General features: G+C 28.9%; 1 protein-coding gene across 3 annotated transcripts in view; it reads right to left on the bottom strand.

The window, feature by feature from the left end:
* Nucleotides 1–20,582, bottom strand: part of LOC126737115 (transcription factor hamlet-like) — a 185,977-nt gene that overhangs the window by 69,113 nt on the left and 96,282 nt on the right. The gene's annotated exons all lie outside the window — the stretch shown is intronic.

The following is a 20,582-nucleotide window of genomic DNA, read 5'->3' as shown; positions in this document are numbered from 1 at the left end:
GTGAAAAAAAGGAATATTAACCTATGAACCTGTTTTACAAATTTTAAGTGTATGATAAAAATGCTTTCTATCAGATCAATATTAAAATTATAGAGAAATCCGAAAAAAATAAATTCTTATAAGAGAATAATTTTCTATTAAAAAGGAGATTAACAAGCGTTTTCTAAAGCTTACTTTAATGACTTTGTATAGTACATTTAATTAGTAATACCTAAAACTCGTCTGCATAATGAACTGGGCTATTTTTTAATTAAATATATACATTTTTAATGCTCTGGTCTTTATATAAACTAAAATAGAGGAAAAACCTGTTGGCATAAATCCTATAAGTAGCTTTAACATAAGTTAATTATTTACTAAAGTTTTTTTGTAAAAGAAGTATTTTTTTCTAAAAATAAGACAATTATAATAGTTTTCAATTAAATTCTACATGTTTTTAATAATTAAACTTTTACACTTTAATTACATTTGACTTTTTGTTAGAGTTATGCCTAGTTTAAGAAGAAACTTCTACAAGTAATTGAGTTTAATTTAGAGACCTAAACATCGATAAACCAATAACATACCTTCTTCTTTCTAAATAATAAATATTAATATAGATAGTAATATGAATTTTGCAGGCTTAGGCTAAATATGGGATCAAATAAAAATTAAAACCTTTATATTTTTTATGTTGCTAATATCTCGGATAATATTAGGGCATGTGTGGAAAAACTTAGATTTTTTTAAATTATTTTATAAATTATTTAACTTTGAGTAAATATTATTATTATAAAAAGTTACTATATAATATAAATATTAATTGGTGAAATATTGTATTAAAATATACGTTAAGAAACATGATAGGATTTTTACGTGCGTCCTTATTTTCATATAAATTCTTTATTCAAAATCTCGAAATTCCCAAGCGAAGCAAGTTTCTTAAAAATTTCTCGTTTTCATATCCCTTGTCACCAAAAATTGACATTTCCTTAAAAAAAAATCCCATCTTCCAAAAGTTAACAATACACTTCTAATTTTACAACATTGTACCAACTAATGATATGTACGAATACCTTACTTTCCGCATTCTGCCGACAAAAAATTACCAGTATACCTGTTCAACCCCTTCCCGACTATTTCTATTAGATTTTTTCCTACCTGACGCGAGTCAACCCTCATTGCTGGTTTCACGGTGGTTAATTCCGTATTTTATATGATTTTAACAAGATTTTCGGCTGAAAAGGGTGAAATCGCTGTTTTAACCCTTGAACCTCGCTTTTTAAGGGATGACCGTGCGAAATTTTTATTTTTATACCATCTAAAGGGGTTAATTTACCTTTTTTACCTCTTTTTTTGAAAAGGCGTGATGAGCGATAACGGTTTAAGGATGAAACTGCAGATTTTACAATTGACATCAAATGAAGATGTTTAAGTTATTCGATTATTGTGATAGTCACAAATTCCGTGAGAAACTCGCATGAAGTAGTAAAGATGTTATCTGTTTATTTACTAGTAAATGAAAAAATTCTCGAGCCATGTGTCAGATTGTGCTTTTTGAATTTATTATTTAAATTAATATACATAGAAAAAAATTATAATTTCTTTTTTTTTTGTAACATCTATTCAATTACTAATCTGTAAAATCCGCCGACTTAAAAACGCATCAGATGAGGTCTCCCAATACTCGATATTGCCCTCCATAAATTTTAAAACAAAGCGGCAATAATAGAAGATTTCCTTTTCAATATTTTATTATTGTTAAGGGTGCCTCGCCCCCGACGTACTTTTTTGACACCCCTCAGAAATTAGAAAAAGATTTCCTCGTCCCGCGCTTTACGCTCTACATAACATCTGCACGGTTCAAACGGTGGAGCACACTTATTTTCTTTTTATTCAGTATCATGTGTATGATGGACCGGAATTAAAGTATTTTAAATAAGAAGATAAAAGAGAATAGATTATCTTTTTAATAAATAATCAGATTTATCTCTCTTAGACACATTAGAGTGGAAGAACTCTTTTTTCTTTTAATTATTTTAATAGTTTTTGATCGATTTATTATGCAATTCATTCCTTCAAATCCAATCCTGATTACTTAAGGTCATATATCACTAACAATTTTAACAAGTGACGTTAAAACGAAACTCAAAATTATAAAAGATTATTATATTACAATCTTTAATATAACTTTTATTTAAAGTAGCTTTATTACATGATAACTTTAAAATATAAATAATTTATACATACTCTTTACTACAATAATATGTTTTTGTAATAAGATAAACCCCTAGTTATCTGCTTAACAAGGAATTATTGATTACATACTACTAGTTTTATTTTATTACATACTCTAAGCAAGAGTGAGCCTCTAGTTAGTAACTTTTGATCAGTGAAGTTTTGATCAGTGATTTAGTTATCTTACTTATCCCCAAGTATAATAAATTTGGACTCCTCAAGTGGATAATAAAAACTTAAAAACCTTTAAAAGTAGACAAAAAAAAATTTAAATCTTGTCAAGGGGATAGAGAAATTTCCATATCAATGTATTGATTTGTAAATGGTACGTTTATATATTTACTACTTTTTAAAAGGATAGTATTGATTTCACATTAAAACAATCCATGTTTAAGATTAGGTTCATTTTTCAATTATTTTATATCTTTATTTTACCTTTAAACTACATTTAATTCTTTCGTGACAGTCTAAAATGAGCGTATAGCTTTTTTACGTGTTTACACTCAGAGGAAAAATAGCTATTGACTATGATAGCTCATGATACTTAGATCTGAAATGAGTTGAATGTGCGTTTATTAGAAATTAAATTTTTTTATTTTGCCACTAGTTACCTAATCACTACGTGTTTACAAAATACCCTTTGTATAATTTCCTTAAAACCAATATATTATTACATTTGCAAACTAACTACGTAAATAATTTAAAATCCTACCCTGTACCTCAACAAATTCCTTCCAACCAAATTAACAAATTATTAGTTCCGGTTTTATAATAATCCCCACAGTGAACAAAAATCATACAATAACACCCAGCTATACAATCCTGATGGCTGGTTTTATTATATTTGTTTATTTTATTGTTTCATTTATGTTGCTTAACAGTGGGGCGTGGAGCTTACAATTCGCCGATTTAGGTTCTCTTACAAGTACTTTTCTACATTTGAGTATGGCCAAAGAGATGAGTGGCAATGCAACGTGTGCCTCTCGTGTAATAAGTCTTTTATACATTTTTATGATTTAAAGTGTTAAGTTACTACGCCAGTTGAATAAAGTTTAATTAGTTGTATTGCAAAGGCATAATTTTATAGGCTGTGTTAAACATTTTTCTTTACATTTGTCACATAATTAAACTTCTAAGGTTAATTAGTTCAATGTTGATCTTGAAATTTAAATATTTCAAGATCAACATTGTATTTCTATTTTTATGAATTTTTTTGCGATTTAATAATTGTTATCATTTAGAACACAAAATGTCCAAAGAATATAAATTTGAGAAATTTAAGTAAAATTATTTTTTTTTAGATCTTTAAAGGACTTATTTTTATATTCCCAAATTTTGAGTGTCTAAAAGTGAAAAAAAGATTAACTTAAAATAAATTAAATTATTTATTTCAATATTTAAAATATTAGCTATTTCCTGAATTTCTTGAATCTATTATCTAGAAGAACGACAAAGTCTCTTTTTTTATTTCAATAAACTCTAATTGGCTCATTGGCTTAGCCCTTACTGATTACGGGAATTAATATTTTAAATTCCATCCGCTTTATTGGTCTTAAAACGCATAACTTAAATGTACTTAATTTCCATTATCTTATTTTTCCTTAACAAGTCTAAATAAGATAAAGTTGATTGCTAAGATTAACTAAATACTTGAAAATTTGACGTAATAAGTAATATTAATATGTATTTTTAATTTATGTAAATATTTTGTATATTAAGTGCCTTATTTCAAAACTAAAAAAAAATAATGACTAATACCTTTCTATAAAAAATTTATTATGAAATAATTTTTTGAACTACTTTCGTTTATTTGATCTCCCAGATAAAATCTAAATTGTTATAAAAACATCTCAAATATTCGTTGAAAATTATTTTTATTTCAAGCAAAATTATAATAATTGTATATTTAACATATAATTAAAGAATTTTCTAATTAATATTATAAATGTAATTTTTATTTAAATAATTTAAGGAAAATAAATCAATACACAATTTTAATCTCTTAATTTTTTAAGATTTTAATAGCTCATTTTTTTGCGATTTAATTATTCTTATCATTTAAATCACAGAATGTTGGAAAAAAAATCATTTTAGATTATTAAAGGGCTTAAGAAATCCAACATTATTTTAAAATGTTAGTAGTGTCTGAGAGTAGTCAGTCAAAAGTGTCAGTGTCTTAAAGTCAAACAGGGATCATTTATTTTAATAATAAAAACCCAAGCCATTTTTATTAATTTCAAATTTATTTTTTGATAACCACCTTAATTAAATTTCCATAAATATATACTAAAAATGAGTGGTTATCCAAGAAAAAAGTAACATTATTTTAAATATATGTATTTACAGAAATGTTGCATATTCTATCTAGTTTTTTTTTAAGTTTTTTTTTACATAAAGCAAATGTAAAATAAATGTATTTCCCATTATTTAGTATAATCGTTTAAAGCCTTATATTTAAGATAATTTAGAACATTAAAAAAACAAGTATACATTTTCTTAATTTCCTGGCTTGACAACTTTAAGGATCATAGACGATCGTAATAAAATGACGATTTTTGTTTGCAATGAGTCAAGTTCCATAAGAAAATTTTATGAGATAGAATCGACGAAAAAGATATAATAAAATAGCGACCTTAATATACAGAATATCAAAGTACCAAAAAAAAATTCAGAAAAGAAATGCAATAGACTTATCAAAAATGGAAATAAGATAATCCGTAGTTTCACAGAAGATCGTTATAAATTGATGATTTTGCTTTATATGATAAAGTGTCAAATTAAGTAAAAAAATAACATTTCAATGATAATTAAATTAAGAAGGAATATATGGTAAAAGTCTTTATTTTTTCTATTCTTTTATTAAGATGGGTGATCATACAAAATACTAATGCTTATTTGCAAGGAGTCAAACTAAAAAAAAATACAATTTTTTGATGATTCAGGTTAATAAAAAGTGAAATAATTCAAAGTAGAAATAGTCCATAATTTACAAATGCATAATTTATTAGGTAATTTTACCACTATTAGTTATTGAAATAATTAATTTTGGGTTAAATATATCTCCGTGTTTAGGCTTATTATTTTAAATAAACTCACGTTATTTAGGATATTAAAGACATAAACTGATTTAAATATTGCTGTTGTATTCAGAGCTCTTACCAAATATTTGTTCAGCCAAAACTCTAATATTCATATTTTTAGTCGTAAAAAAAATAAATAATAGTGATATTAAGGCTACACAAAATACACATGTCATCCGCATAATGTACCTCCCTCTAAACACAAGCAAATTCGGCATCACGGGGCCAAACATATTTTAAATTTGGCTCATTTATCTCGCCTGGCTGCTAATATTTTAAAAAGAGACCCACCGATATAACCGCGGTTGATCAGAAGTAGGACGGAAAGTGTCCTATGACTTTTTCCCCTTTCTGTACGTGGGACCGTGTCAAATGGGGTTATCATCGTGTTGCACGGGGTATATTACAGTCATGTATGGAGATATTAGCTACGATTTATAGCTGCATATATAACCGTATAGGATGTGACAGTTGCGTCGGGTAAATGCGATCTTTTTTCATTGTCGCATACATTTTTAGTGCAGGCGGCAAGCGGAGAAATATATTAAAAAATATGGTGACATTTAAATAAGTTTTTTTTTTGTATGATGTTTTGTATTGCTGCTATTTGCGTTAAATTATTAGTATGTCTAGTAATAAAGTTTTTTCAAAAAAACAAAAAGACTTACGACATTAGAATTTTAATTATTATTCTTATTTTGCTTTAGTTCTTAGGTTGTTATAGTCTCAAAAAGTGAAAACGAAAATAGATTTAAATGGATTTAAGTGATCTATCTATACTATTTTTCTCATAATACAATTGCCATTTACATGCTAAAAAGTACCATTAATATAGTATGTTATTGTATTTAAATAAACATTAATTGCCCATTAGATCATTTGCTTTGCCTGAACTGATTTATACATAAAAACGAAAATTATTATTTTAAATTCCATTCGCTTTATTGGTCTTAAAATGCATAACTTAAATGTACATAATTCCCATTACTTTATTTTTTTCTAAATAATGTATTTATATTTAAAATAAGCTTAAATAAAATAAAGTTAATTTTTAATATTAACTAAATACTTAAAAATTTGACCTAGTAGGCAAACATAATTTATATTTTACTTTTTGAAGAGATTTTTTAAATTAACTGCCTTATTTTCCTATAGAACCAAAAAACCAATTATTGACTACTACCTGACTATAAATTATCTATAATAAAATAATTTTTTGAATTAAATTGCTATTTTTGATTAATCTGGTATGCGTATTACTATTTTAAGATTTGTGGATTTATGAATCTTTTAACTAAATTTAAAATTTAAAGAAAATATATTTGTGAATTTCTCGTAGCCTGGATTTGTAAGTTAATTTTTATCTTTTTTGGTTAGATATATATAAAAAAAAACTACTTTAGATGGTCAATTATATATTCTGTTGACGTTTCAATCTCTATGAGATCCTCCTCAGGAATAGATATTGTAAATCGTTTTCGTTAACAATAGTATAATATATAATGAACCTGTAAGTCCTTGTAGTAATTATGGTATTACAGTGATTATTAATAATGAAGAGGATTCATGATATATAGTCCTGGAGGTGATCTCAGAGATCGAAACTTTGACAGAACATATAAATATTTGTTAAAAATTATTGCTATTCTAAGCAACATTATGTGAAATATTTATAAGCGAAATTTCTAATTAAAAAGCATAACTTAATGGGACCTGGAGTTCTTGCTGCTATTTTTATATGAAACAATAAACAACGTCGACGATATATACGAATATCCATAAATGACTTAAAAATACTGTTATTTATTTAGACAGTACCACAGCTATTAAGCATGACACTAGAGCAATATTATTGTATTTAGTGTTTTGGAGGCTGATGTTCTCCTCTTAGTTTTTTTATTTTTAAATGTGTAATGCAGAGTTGATTTAGTTACTAGTGTAAGTACTTTTAATCCATAAATTAAGTATGTCTATTCATGTTCAATGCGAGTTTGTACGAGTAGCACATGCACACTTAATAGTCACACACTAAAAGCAAACCTAATGACATTTTTCTTTCCCAAATTCCTATATCAACAAATTTAATTTTTTTACCATTAAAGATCATCAAATTAACTACAAATTATCCTAAAAAAATATCGTAACCGTTGCAAATATTACGTTACAGCAAACATACACGCATGCAAACAAAGCGGGTTAATTTCGGGCACATCTCCTTAATAATTCAAAACCGGCTGACGCTCGACATATTGAAAATGGATTCTCCATTGATTAAATTTCTTCCCTGCAGCTATTTGTAAATAAAACACTGGACTAGCTATGGTTTTACCCTGGGCTGCAAATCAGCATATATTTTGTAGGTGCATGTTGATTTTTGTTACATTTATATTGCATATTTATTGTATATTATACTGTTAAACTTTTGCTAGCAAACAGCCATGTTTTTATTTTTTTTTAACAATTTTATGTCGTGCAGCAAATTCGGTATATTGTAATATTTTTTGTTGATTTATTTTATATTTTTCCATTAGTTTTATATCTGAAATGGTTATGTATATATATAAAAAGGTATATACCAAAAAACAGTATATAAAAAATGTTTATTTTTTTATTTAAACAATTTTAGGTCGCGAAGTAAATTCGTTAGAATAAAATATTTTGTGTAGGTTTAGCTTATGCTTTTCCGTTAGTTTAATATCTAAAATCGTTATTAAAATATAAAAAGGCGAACACAAAAAAACTCCACATAAAATATCAAATTACATGCAAAACATTTTAAAAGTCATGTAAATACAAGTAGTTGACTTTCCGACTAAGCAGTCAAATAAAAATTTGAATGATAAAGGTTAAGGATAAAAAATTGCAATTTAAAGAGGGATGCTTTGTATCCTATATGAATAGATAGCGATTTTATGTGTGTGAAATTTAGCAACGAATTGATAAAGGAGATGGAACAAGGTGTTTAAAATGTATTTGGGACACTGAGATGGTTTGGGATTTTGGGATTTTTTTTGTACTTATGATAGTATACAAAATACATTTTTCATTCATTTAATTGTTGACTAAAATAACTTACATTTGAAAGGCTAAGCAAAGGATCTCAGAATGAGAGAGTATGGTGACATTATATCTGAATTACTTGGATCGTAGTTGTCCATTCTTTTCTATCTTACTGGAAGTGGAACAACTGGAACAGAAGCTTTCTACAGATCGTGATCAATGACTTATTTAGTTTGACCCACAACTTCTAAACCTAAATAGCTTGATGCCAATATAGCCAATATGCCAATATTTTAAATTTATATCTCAGTTTATATATGTTTTGTAATTTGATTTATTTTTGTTATGCTATAGAGGATTAGTTTTCGGTTTTTGGGCTTACTACTTATTATGCTTATCTTGAATAAATTTAAGTTAGCTTGTAGAATGCTGTTATTATATCGTTAATTTATGTAATATGTCATTAATAAATAAATAAATAAATTAATATCTGACTTCTCTGTAGTACAAATAATCTATCGAGTGTTCCAAGCCAAAATGGGATAATATAATATTAAATTAAGTCCAGAATGTGCAATTTTAAAAATATATAGAGGATACAGGACTGATGATTTAGGTTTAAATCTTTAAGTGTTAATAAATTTTACGTAAAAGTGAATTTAGGACTCTTTAACAGAAATTGAAACTGTTTAATATAATAATAGAATAATTAAATATATACCACAGACCCTCACGAATTATGCTTATATTTAATATTTTTTATTTCTATCGTAATATTATCATAGTCTGTATGTAGTTTATATGAATACAAAGGCGTTTCTCACTAATGGTTAAACTAATTTTAATTTTTAGGATTAAAATGGTTTACATTTTTGGATTTAAGTCGGTATTTATACTAATGCCACTCTTTAGTAATGAACCATATTATTCTAAATTCTTAGAAATCATTAAGCATTAAGCATTAAAGGACAATCTTCTAGAGATTTGCTAGATTAAAAAATAAAAACAGCCACGAGTAAAAAATAAATAAAAAATGTTTAAGAGTTGTTGACGTATTTACACAACAATATTAATTTTTAATGTTTTTTTTTCTTTAAAGTATTTCTAGTAATAGAGTTTTTTCAAAAAGACAAAAAGACTTACATAGTCGACATTAGAATTTTAATTATTCTTCTAATTCTGCTTTATTCCTTAGGTTGTTATAGTCTCAAAAAGTGAAAAAGAAAATAGATTTAAATGGATTTGGATTCTATGACAGTAAGTGATTTATCTATACCCATTTTCTCATAATAGAATTGACATTTACATGCTAAAAAGTACCATTGATATAGTCTGTTATTATTGTGGTATTTAAATAAACATTAATTGCCCATTAGATCATTTGCTTTGCCCTAACTGATTTATACCTAAAAACGAAAATTATTATTTTAAATTCCATTCGCTTTATTGGTCTTAAAATGCATAACTTAAATGTACATAATTTCCATTATTTAATTTTTTTCTAAATAATGTATTTATATTTAAAATAAGCTTAAATAAAATAAAGTTAATTTCTAATATTAACTAAATACTTAAAAATTTGACCTAGTAGGCAAAAATAATTTATATTTCAATTTTTGGAGAGATTTTAATTTTGTTTTAATTCTTGCTAATTCAAAAACAAAAATTAGAAAATTGAGGATACGTTTTTTATATGAGAAAGTCATATCCGTGGCGACTCCTCTATTAGGTCAATCACTCCCCAAAATAATCTTAAAATTTTTTATTTTGTGAAAATTATAAATGTGTAGATAAAAAACCGTAAATTTGATATCAAATATCTAAAAAAATAACATAGTCTGAAAAACTGACAGAATATTGACAGAATAAAATAAAATGTTACTTCAAAATCTTTCTTCTAAATTACTCTTAATTTTTTGAAAATACTAAAAAAATGTCTTGAAATAAAATAAAAAATTATTTTAAATAAGTGATTAATAATTTGAAAAACTCTCTATTGTTTCTAAAAGATACAAAGATTGTACAGTAACGTCGAATGCCTTGAAAATAACGAAAAAACTTCAAAAAGCCTGGAAATCACAAGAAATTCATTCCAATACCCAGAAAAGGAGCCGCTATGTGTCTGGAATAAAATAAGATACTTAATTCTAAAATAATAATTTCTGGAACACGTAAACATAATTTAACTTAAACCGGTAATGAACTTTATACGTAACTGAGTTAAATAAAAACCGTCCCTACATTCTTAAATGGATCTTTAACTCTCCAAAGTTTCTGACATCTTACTTCTCCTTATCCCACTGGCTAGAGACACCCTTAAGTGTTACGTTCTTCAAATATCTGACATCTTGTATTTACCTTTTAGATTTTTACAATTTTGAAATTTATCACTTTTAATTTTTTAAACTTTTATGCCAGAATCAACTACTTTCCTTATTGTTAATTTTTTCGTGAAATATTACTGCGGCATCTTAATCGTGAATAAAACCTTTTAATGAATGCTAAGAACAACATTTTCTTTACCATTCATCTTTTTAATTTCAATAAAATCTATTTTTTTGTTCAATGTTTTATGTCAAATGCTTATTTTGAAATTATTAAAATACACAACTTGTTCACTCATTCAATAAAAAGCCTGTATATGTCTCTTTCAATACCAATATTTAAACGTGCTAATTTCCAGTTCGCAGCAAAATAATTTTTGATGAAATCTTGCAGGAGTAAGACTTGCCAGTATTATTTTGTAAAAAACCAATGCCAATACATTTAGCTGGTTTCACCTGCATAATAACAGTGGGAATTTAAGACACGTAACAGCAAAACGAGAATCCATTTCGACAAACGCAAAGAGGGTAAAAGGTCGAAAAAAGAACGATAACAACGGTAATTCGAGAAGTCAACTGAAGCGAAGCAGCAGGAATACGCTCGCATGCAGCAGTCAGGCAGTGAATGCATGCCTAATGTAAAATAATGAATCACTATCAAAACAGCCGTAAAACTTGAAACCAACGCCAAAAACCATAACTTATATTGATCAGAAACGTGACTTTGCTGCGGATTCCATTGGGGCCTTGCGATCATCGTCTCTCGCTGTCTTACTTGCTTGACGATCGCCATTTTATTTTATCGCGGCCAGGCCATTTTTAATTTTCTTTTTGCTTCAAACCGGTTGCTTGATACTGGTTAAATATAGTACAGATTACGAGACAGAAACGTATCAACTATATAATTTATAATAGTGTCTATAAATAAAGCAACTATTTAATAAATTAAATAATTTGCTGCGACCATTTTAATTAGTTTGAAATAGTAATATAATATTACTTCAATCTAATATTTTGTGTATATGGCTCAGAACTCGGATACTATAGGCCCTTTTAAAAGGCCAGACTCGATCACAAGAATTTTTTTTTTGCAGTATTCTTGATGGCCCTTTGGCCAGAGCCTTTCCGTACTCCAATTTTCCGTACTTCCATACTTGGGCTTAAAGGCAGAGTAAAAAATGATTATACAGCAGAGCAGCAAAGACGGAAAAGACCTAGAGGAGATACTACAACAAGATCCATAACTTAATAAATATACTAAGCACGGAAGCAGATAATTGAAAATGGCCATTCAAACTCATACAAACGCGAGAAAAGAAATTAAGGACTCTGTGAGATTGATAAGTCGGATGCTAACCAACTCAAGACTGAGAGTATAAGAAGCTGAGGGAGCCAAGCTAATGAAAATCGGCCCAGAAATAGGCGCCCAAATAGACCAAATTCAATCCTAACTACAATATGATAGAAAAACAAAGCTAAGTAGCGATCTGAATTAGTCAAAAGATGTATACTCTAATATTGAAATCGAAGCTGGCAACCCACTTTCCAAAAGAGACCTGGCCAACTACAAAGAAGACTTAGAAGTTAATAGAGGCATTGGAAGATTTTTCAAGAAAAGATACCCACAACTATTTAAACTCTGATATATCAATTATTAAGGAAGCATGACACATCTTAAATTCGTAACTTCGTAAATCAATGATACAAACAGGGAGGTAGAATTCTTTATATAGCTAATGCACGTAAAAAAATACGCGATAGATCATGATCGGTGCAAAATTTATATACCGTTATTGAAATCATCGTAAAATCTTGGAGTCTGCTTTATGGAAACAAGTATTAAAGTGGTCCCACACATTCAAAAATGGAAACTGGGAAGAGCTAACAGCCATCACAAGAAGATAGTTCAACAAAACAATGGTCAAATAGGTGAAGTGCCACATAAGGCATCATAGTACAGACTGATAAAAAAATACATTTGCAGACATAATAAAGGTGCAAAAGCAAAATGTAAACGCGCAAGAGCTAGGTATAGAAGTCAATAGTGTGCAAGAAACAAGATAGGAAGAAATGCTTCTGACATTAAAAATAGGAATAAAAAAGGCTGAGTAGCTAAATACTGCAATCGAAGAAAATCCAAGTAACCTAGAAATGAGATACTCAAATGTGCTAAAAGTTGCTTTTTATTTATACGGACTGGATAAAGCCACTACGCCAAGTAAAGATGAATCAGAGCAATATTGAGGTAAAGCCTCTAAGGCCAGGTTTCTTCAAAGGCAAGTAGTAACCATAGATGTCGATACCGAAACCGCTCGGGATTTTAGATCTATGTAGGTAAGTAAAAATTGGATAGTGCAACTGTAACGTAATAGAGCAATTTCATATTTCAACCTGCTATTACTATTTAGAACATGGACATTACTCAAGAACCTTTAACGGATCCATCATCAGATCAACGCCCTGCTACATTTATGGAGACAACGAACATAAACGTAGCTCGCTGCTGGGACTATGAACATTTGAGGCACGGGACACGAACAACTAAGTGTGAGGTCTTTAGAAAGTTTCTTGAAGAAACCAGGCAGAAAGCATTCAATATCTCACAATGAGTCCCTCAGCCGCATATAAGTGCCCAATAGACCCAGCTGATCAAAAACCAAAAATTCAGGAATAGAAATACAGGATACAGGAACACATGCCTTTGGTCTTGATTTAATGTTAAAAATGGCTAAAGATTATAAAACGGATTTTATCGTTATGACGGAACCCACCAGCAGTAATATCATCAATGGCCAGTGAATTGTGGATGACAAACAGGTCGTAGCAACTAAACCTTTTTCTTTATCCTTGAAAGCTTAAGAGCCGACATGGGAAGACACGGAAGGGGTATTCTAATTAGAGGCTTTCTATTATTATTAGAAATTCACTTCATCACCTTTCGATCTGCCAGATGAAAAGCAACTCGATATAGCTTAAGGACATTTTCCAAGGTATTATATAAAAATATCGCCCAAATAAATATTACGAAAGGCAGATATCCCATTATTTAGCATAAGTGTTCTGAATACCGCAGCTAAGAAAACTAAACCAACTGAAGCGTCAAGACTTGACAACCTACCGCCAGAAGTAACAAAAGCCATGTTAAAAGCCACACAGCTCAGTATCTTTACTCATTAGCTCCATCCTGATTTAAGGCGTCTTTCCATAAACTTGGAAAAAATCGTCCTTGTAGAAAAACGAAAACCAGCAGGGAGACAAACATAAAAATATATTAATTTAAATTTTAATAAACATAGTCGGAAAACTAGTAAAACATCTCTTGCTCAGTCAATTAAAGACGAAAATAAGACTGGCGAGCTAACAGAACATTCAGAAAGGCTCAGGAAAGAGCGGCAGAAGACTATTACTTACAGAACTAAGGAGAAGAAACATTGCTGCCTACTTGCTCATTATATTAACCAGCTATATCAAAGACCGTTTTTTAAACGTTGTAAATGACCATCAAGAAATGCTAAAGTATGGTGTCTCACAGGATTTAGTTCTAGGATCTTCACTGTAGATCGCCTATTAAGATGGGATCCAAAATTTGTTAGTATTGAGAGGCGTAACTCTCATCGGATCCGTGGATAACCTGAATACCCTAATAGAAACTAGAAAGGAGATGATAGAGGTCACAACAAATCACGCCAAAACAGAGGCAGCGCTCCTTGTTGCAGGTAGATAAAGCAAAGCTATTTCTATAACTGTATATGACATAATCACTAAAAGCCAGAAAGGTTTCAGGTATCTGGGATCCATTTAGATTAAAATCATTGATAAAAAAGCCAACAAGGCTGAGATAACTTAAGCCGTCTAATGCCAAAAATGTATTATGCAAAGGATGCAGAAAAATACTGGCCTCGGTAGTGAAGTCCATTATGCTTTCTGGTGCATCGATATAGGAAAAAAGCCATAGAAAACAGAACTCACAGAAACGCCCTCATTAGTGTGCAAAGAAAAATAGTAGTTCGAATAATTTGCGCGTACAGGACATCAACAAAGGCACTGACGGTAAGAGCAAGAACTCCTCTAGTACACTTGCTCGTAAGGCCAGAAGCTCGAATAGAGATTGAAATGAGGCCAGAAATGTAGTCAATGAAGAATTATTGTCCCAGTGGCATAAAGAGTAGTTAATACCCATCATAGGACCTTGGGCACAAAGGTAACACGGTGAAACAGATTTTTATCTGAAGCAGCTACTAACTGGTCATGGAAATTTCAAAGCCGATACAGCTGAAGATACATTCTTCTACTGCCGTAGGTAGGCAAACAACTGGTTCACTATACCCAACTATTGTGGTATAGTTACTGTTCACTATACCACAATACTTGCAAAAATTCTCGTGTTTTAGGCGATGTGAAAGGAAATTTGCATATTTAAAAAAGATAGCCGACCCAACTTCAAGAGAGAATTAATGTCCACGCCCAGCCATCTTCTATACCCACCTTCAAAAAGTATCAAATCCAGTTGTTCCAAGAAGAAATCCCTCTTAAGTTTCCTATTTTTTATTGATTTTCCTCCTCACTGCAAAAAAAACTGGTGTATGTCATTTAAATGTGAAATTAAAAATTGGTGTAAATAGTGATATAAATCTAAGTTATCACTTAAATTTAGATCACTTAAACAGCATGATGGGCAATGACAAAGAATAAATTGGAAGAAGTTGCTTTAATTATGTCCACCCTAAAATAAATAACGGCATTGGATATCGTTTTAAGTTTCAACACATATGAACAAATGACGGACTGAAGGGGTAAAGCTTATGATTTTAACTTTTTTTAAAAGTTGCTATATTTATGGCCACGGCTGTATATAAACGTATAAATTATGTTATAATTATATTCTTATGAAATACGTGTTTATATACCAACTAACTAGCCAGAATACTAAGTATGATGGCCTTTACCTAAGTCAAACGATTTTCGAGGTATTTTACATTTACATTTTTTGTGAAAATTAACGTTTGAAGGTCATCTCAAAATCATATATGTGTATTGTCCTACGATTTAGAAAAAAATCTTTTACACATAGCATCCTAAAATTTAAGAGACTGAGAAAATTGTAAGTTTAAATTAGTGTGATTAAATACACTTAAATATTCACCTGATTTTAACAACCTATATATAAAAAAGCATGCTAAATAAAAATGAACAATTATCATTTCATACCCTATATATCCGTAAATATATAAAGCAAGCAGTCGTAAATCTTAGATGTTAAAAGTTTATTTTATTAACAGCAAAAAGTGCCTTATATAAACTTAAGCACGAAACTAATAATATCCAAGTCATGGATTTTAAGTCATAATTAATTCGATGGTTTGTCTCGTTAGTTTTGGGCAATTTCAGGGACCATAAATATGTAAAATATTATGTCTAAGCTGTCTAATAACTCCGGATACATGTTTATATTATGTGGCGTTTATGGGATTCGGCCAGAAGCAATTAATTTTTAACGAAAAAGGATCGAATAGAAAAGATTTTTTTTTAAATAATGTGTACTCTCTATCTCTTTCTCTCTCAAATGCATGGTGTAAAAAAACAACAAATAAAAAAATCAGAGCAATATTCCCGGATGATGCCAAAAACCTAATAGCTCTTGTGACCGTAAAATATAACAGAAACCAATTTAAAAAAAAAGACTTTAAATAATGACCATCGTAATTTTTTTCAGGCATTAAACAACCCCCTGATAGCATCTCCGGTGATATACTGCTCGGCCAAGGAAAATGACCAAATTTAAATGCAATGGCCTTAACTTTAAAGCGTTTAGATAAGACATATGACCATCTATATCCCGAGTTCTATTGTCGAGTTTCTATGTGTGTGCGATTCGGAAAGGAACTCCCATTGAAATGAGAACGTAAAAAAGATTTCCCTGATGGATAAAAAGCGCACATTTTATAGATGAATGTAAAGAACCGATGCGATGAAAATGCTTACACGTGAAGAAAATACGGTTTAAGTTGGGACGAAGTTTTAATATAGACTTTCGTTATGGTCCAGTTAATATTAATGTATATAAATTTAGGTAATATTGAAATGAATTTTTATTATTAAAGAATATTAGATTATTAATTTTTATTATCTTCTGATATATAGAAAATTGCAGTTATTATATAAAATGTTATTAAAATAACCCGAGTTAAAGATCGATTTTCAGGTCGATACTAGGGATAAATTTCTAATAATCGCTGATGCCATTCCTGGCATTCAATAAATCAGTATATTGTGTGTACAGGTTAATGTTAAATGTGTTAGTTTTCAAAAAATTCTGGTTTTCATTGCATCATTTCTAAGCTCAGTTGTTAATTTCTCCATGCTTTTTATAGATAATTTTTGATTGGACTTAAATATCAGTTGAATCTCCTTCAAAACAGTTAGATTTTTTATCGTCAAGTTTCCCTAATCCAGCTACTTTTCAGTATTAACATTACATATAAAGCTAATAAGTATAAATTATTATTATTAGTCATGATTAGTCATGAGTCCTAAACATTTAAAAATTAGGCAAAAGGAAGAATAATTAATACTCCAATAATAATATATAACCCTGATGGCAGATAAACTCAATTTATTTCATGGGCATCAATAACAAAATTTCCTTTTATATTTACATGTAATTCAATCATATAATAGAAGACATGACAAAGAATATTTTGGGTTTCGCCTTTAAGAATAAAAAATAAAAATGTATAATGAATTCTATTACCTATAGATCAACGCCGAAAATACAAACATGATAAAAACAAATTTTATAAGTTGCAATTTTAGACACATGCATGAGACATTATGCAAAGAATAATAAGGCAGTGGGTCCAGATGATATCCCTTTTCAACTATTTAAACTTATGGATAAACGAGGTATGACAGGTATCCTGAACAATGGCTGTCTTCAGTCTTCAGAACTTTATTAAACATAAACAACACAAGCACATATTGTGAAGACCTTATGATCTTATAAACCTTGATCTCAAAATATTTCTGATCATTTATAGGAGAATTTATGCCAATTATTATTAAGTATATTGAAATCTCTATCGGCAATAAAATGCAAAAAAAAAAGTTGGAAATGAAGTAACAAGAGCATTTTAAATTTAAACAGGAATTCAATAAGGATGCCTTCTTTCCCCGTTTCTATTTAACCTGTACTCCAGGGCTATTTTTCAAGAATCACTCGAAGATTTGGAGATTGGAACCAGAGCTAATGGTGTGTGGATCAGTAATATTCGGTATGCTGATGACGCAGTTCTTAATAAGGATAGCATGGAATAATGGTAATAAATGGTAAAATGCCATGCGTTTAAATAGAAATACCAAGAAAGCTTAGTTTATGGCAGTAACCAGGGATGAAACACCTTTACTAACGCTGAGGTGACTTTTGTTAAATTTGATAAAAGATCAATAGAAAGTGTGGATAATTTTAGATATCTTGAACTTGGCTGGCTGAAAAACAGATAAAGAGATACAACGCTGTATAGAACAGGCTCACCCAGTATTTATAAAACTGAAAAATAAATTTTCGTGTAACAATTTTCAATTGGAGTTTAGGTTGAGATTCGTACACTGCTACATCTGGATGGTTAGACTGAGGGTATGTCAAATATAATTAACAAATTAGAAGCATTTGAAATGTGAGTGTATCGCAGAATTCTCTTGATTATATTAACAACCAAAGTAAGAAATGGAAACGTTTTTTAAGAATGATAAACAAAGACCGTTAACTCTTTGACACTTAAAAGTATATACATTTGTCATAATATGCGCAATGACAAATATAACTTCCTACAAATAAATATCGAAGAAAAGATCAAAAGCTGAAGATAAATTAAAAGAAAATTAACATATATTATGACTTTGGAAAATAAGAAAAGTAGCAATGGAGAATTCGGTCGCTAACATCCATTAATGGATAGCAAATCAAGAAACAGTGTTTCTCAAATGACCACAGGTTGAACAAGGGATATGGGTAATATTCTAAGCTCAATCAAACCCTAAGCTCCTATAATAAGTTTTCCATTTTTTAGTATTTAAATGCTGACAGCTTTAGCAGCTACAGTTACAATTTATTATGAAAAAAATAAAGATCACTTAGAAGTCACTGAGTACATCCAATTATTGTCATGGATATTCTTGCTAAAGTCACAAATATGGTATTTTTTATTTTATGATAATTATCTTACTAAAACCTGTTGCCATTTTATAAGTTATTAATTGGAAAATTTTAATCTTTAAAAGTCAAACCAAAAAAAGGTGCTTGAATAAAAAATTAAACAGATATATCAATGAAATCAATTTTACTTGGACCACAATATTTTATTTTTAAGTTTGAATATTGGGTTTTTAAGCTTTTTGATCTTAAATATCTGGAAATTTATTAAATAAGAATAAACTTCGTGATACCCCTATAATTATATATCTAATTTAATTTTCACCTTTTTACTGTAAGGCCATCAAACAAATACAAAAATCGCATCCATTTTTCTCAAAGATACCAACATTCAAAATTCACGAAAACAAATAAAGCACACAGTCAATCATAAAATGTTTATTAACTGGCTACACGTATTTCGCTCTAGCTAGAGTATCATCAGGCCTAAAATCAAAATATTATTTAGCCAAAGACGTGTAGCAAAATATTATATGTGAGACGGACTGTGTGTTTTATTTGTTTTCGTCAAATTCAAAAAACTTAAAAAAGATATTTTTTTTCAGATATATAAGGTGATATCTTATTAAGATATTCCAGGCTTTTAGAATTCGTATGCCTTGCAGAAATTAAGAGTTATTTTAAATCTCCTTTAAGGCAGTTGAAATTATAATTAAAAAAAAATTCTAAGAATATAAACTAATAATATATGTCTTCCAGAAATTAATATAATAAACCTTCTTGATAAAATATGTTTTCTTTAAGTCTTTTTTTATTTTTTTGAAAATTATGGAAATAAAGTGAAAATTACTGTTTTACATTCATAAAAAAAATAAAATTGGATAACTTTTAAAAAAGGTTAGGAAAGAAATGGCAAAAAAAGTAAATCACAATTTACTTGTCATTAAGAAATTTATATCTGATAAAAACATCAACTCTATAAGCTTTTCTATTACTCTCAGCATAAGTAGCGGATATGCTTTCTTAAAGGCAGAAATAATAAGTTTTGATAATCTTATAAAAAAACCGCTGATTCTTTTTCTTTATTCGGCCTTCTTACTAAGTTTAATTTATACAAATAAATAGTTTCTTAATTATTTAAAATACCAGCTTGCATCATTAAGGTACGTTTTTTTTATGAAAGATTTTCAACTTTGTCTATTCTCTCCTTAAGGGGTATTAGTGGATTGTGGTTTGTTTGTTAAGTTGTTCGTCGTACGCAATTTATAAATCGCACTTTATTTGTCACCTATTTTCTTTTCCTTTTTTCTAAATTTTCATTATTAAGTTTAGTTTCTCTTAAATCTTCAATATCGATAAATGATTTATAATAAAAATAATACCTACTAAATAAAGAAATTAATATTTTCTTTTTCGCTACAATAGATCCAACAAGTAAGTTTTAAATAACATCCAAAATAAGTGGCTTTGAGGTAGCTAAAATCATGGTTTGATTCTTCCAGTAATCTTTTTTACATCCCAGATATATAATTTTTTTTAATGTTTTCCAGTTTTAGTGACATAATTTTATTTGGGTTTCAGAAGGTAGATCTATCACTGATAAACACTTATATTCACTTGAATTAAATTTGACTCTCTAATTTTGGGAGATCTAAATTAAGTAGTCAATTCTATAAATCAACTATATACTTGACACCACTAAGCTGAATTGCTTCTCTGAATTCTTTGTCGTGAAATGAAATTTGTTATAAGCTTGCTAACTCATCCAAAACTAACATTATTAACCTTAAGTACTGAGTTACGGCCAAATAT

The sequence above is a fragment of the Anthonomus grandis genome, chromosome 6 (genome assembly GCF_022605725.1).
Source record: "Anthonomus grandis grandis chromosome 6, icAntGran1.3, whole genome shotgun sequence".
Lineage (NCBI taxonomy): Eukaryota > Metazoa > Arthropoda > Insecta > Coleoptera > Curculionidae > Anthonomus > Anthonomus grandis.
The sequence above is the reverse complement of the archived record's forward strand: the minus strand, read 5'-3'. Positions and strand labels throughout refer to the sequence as shown.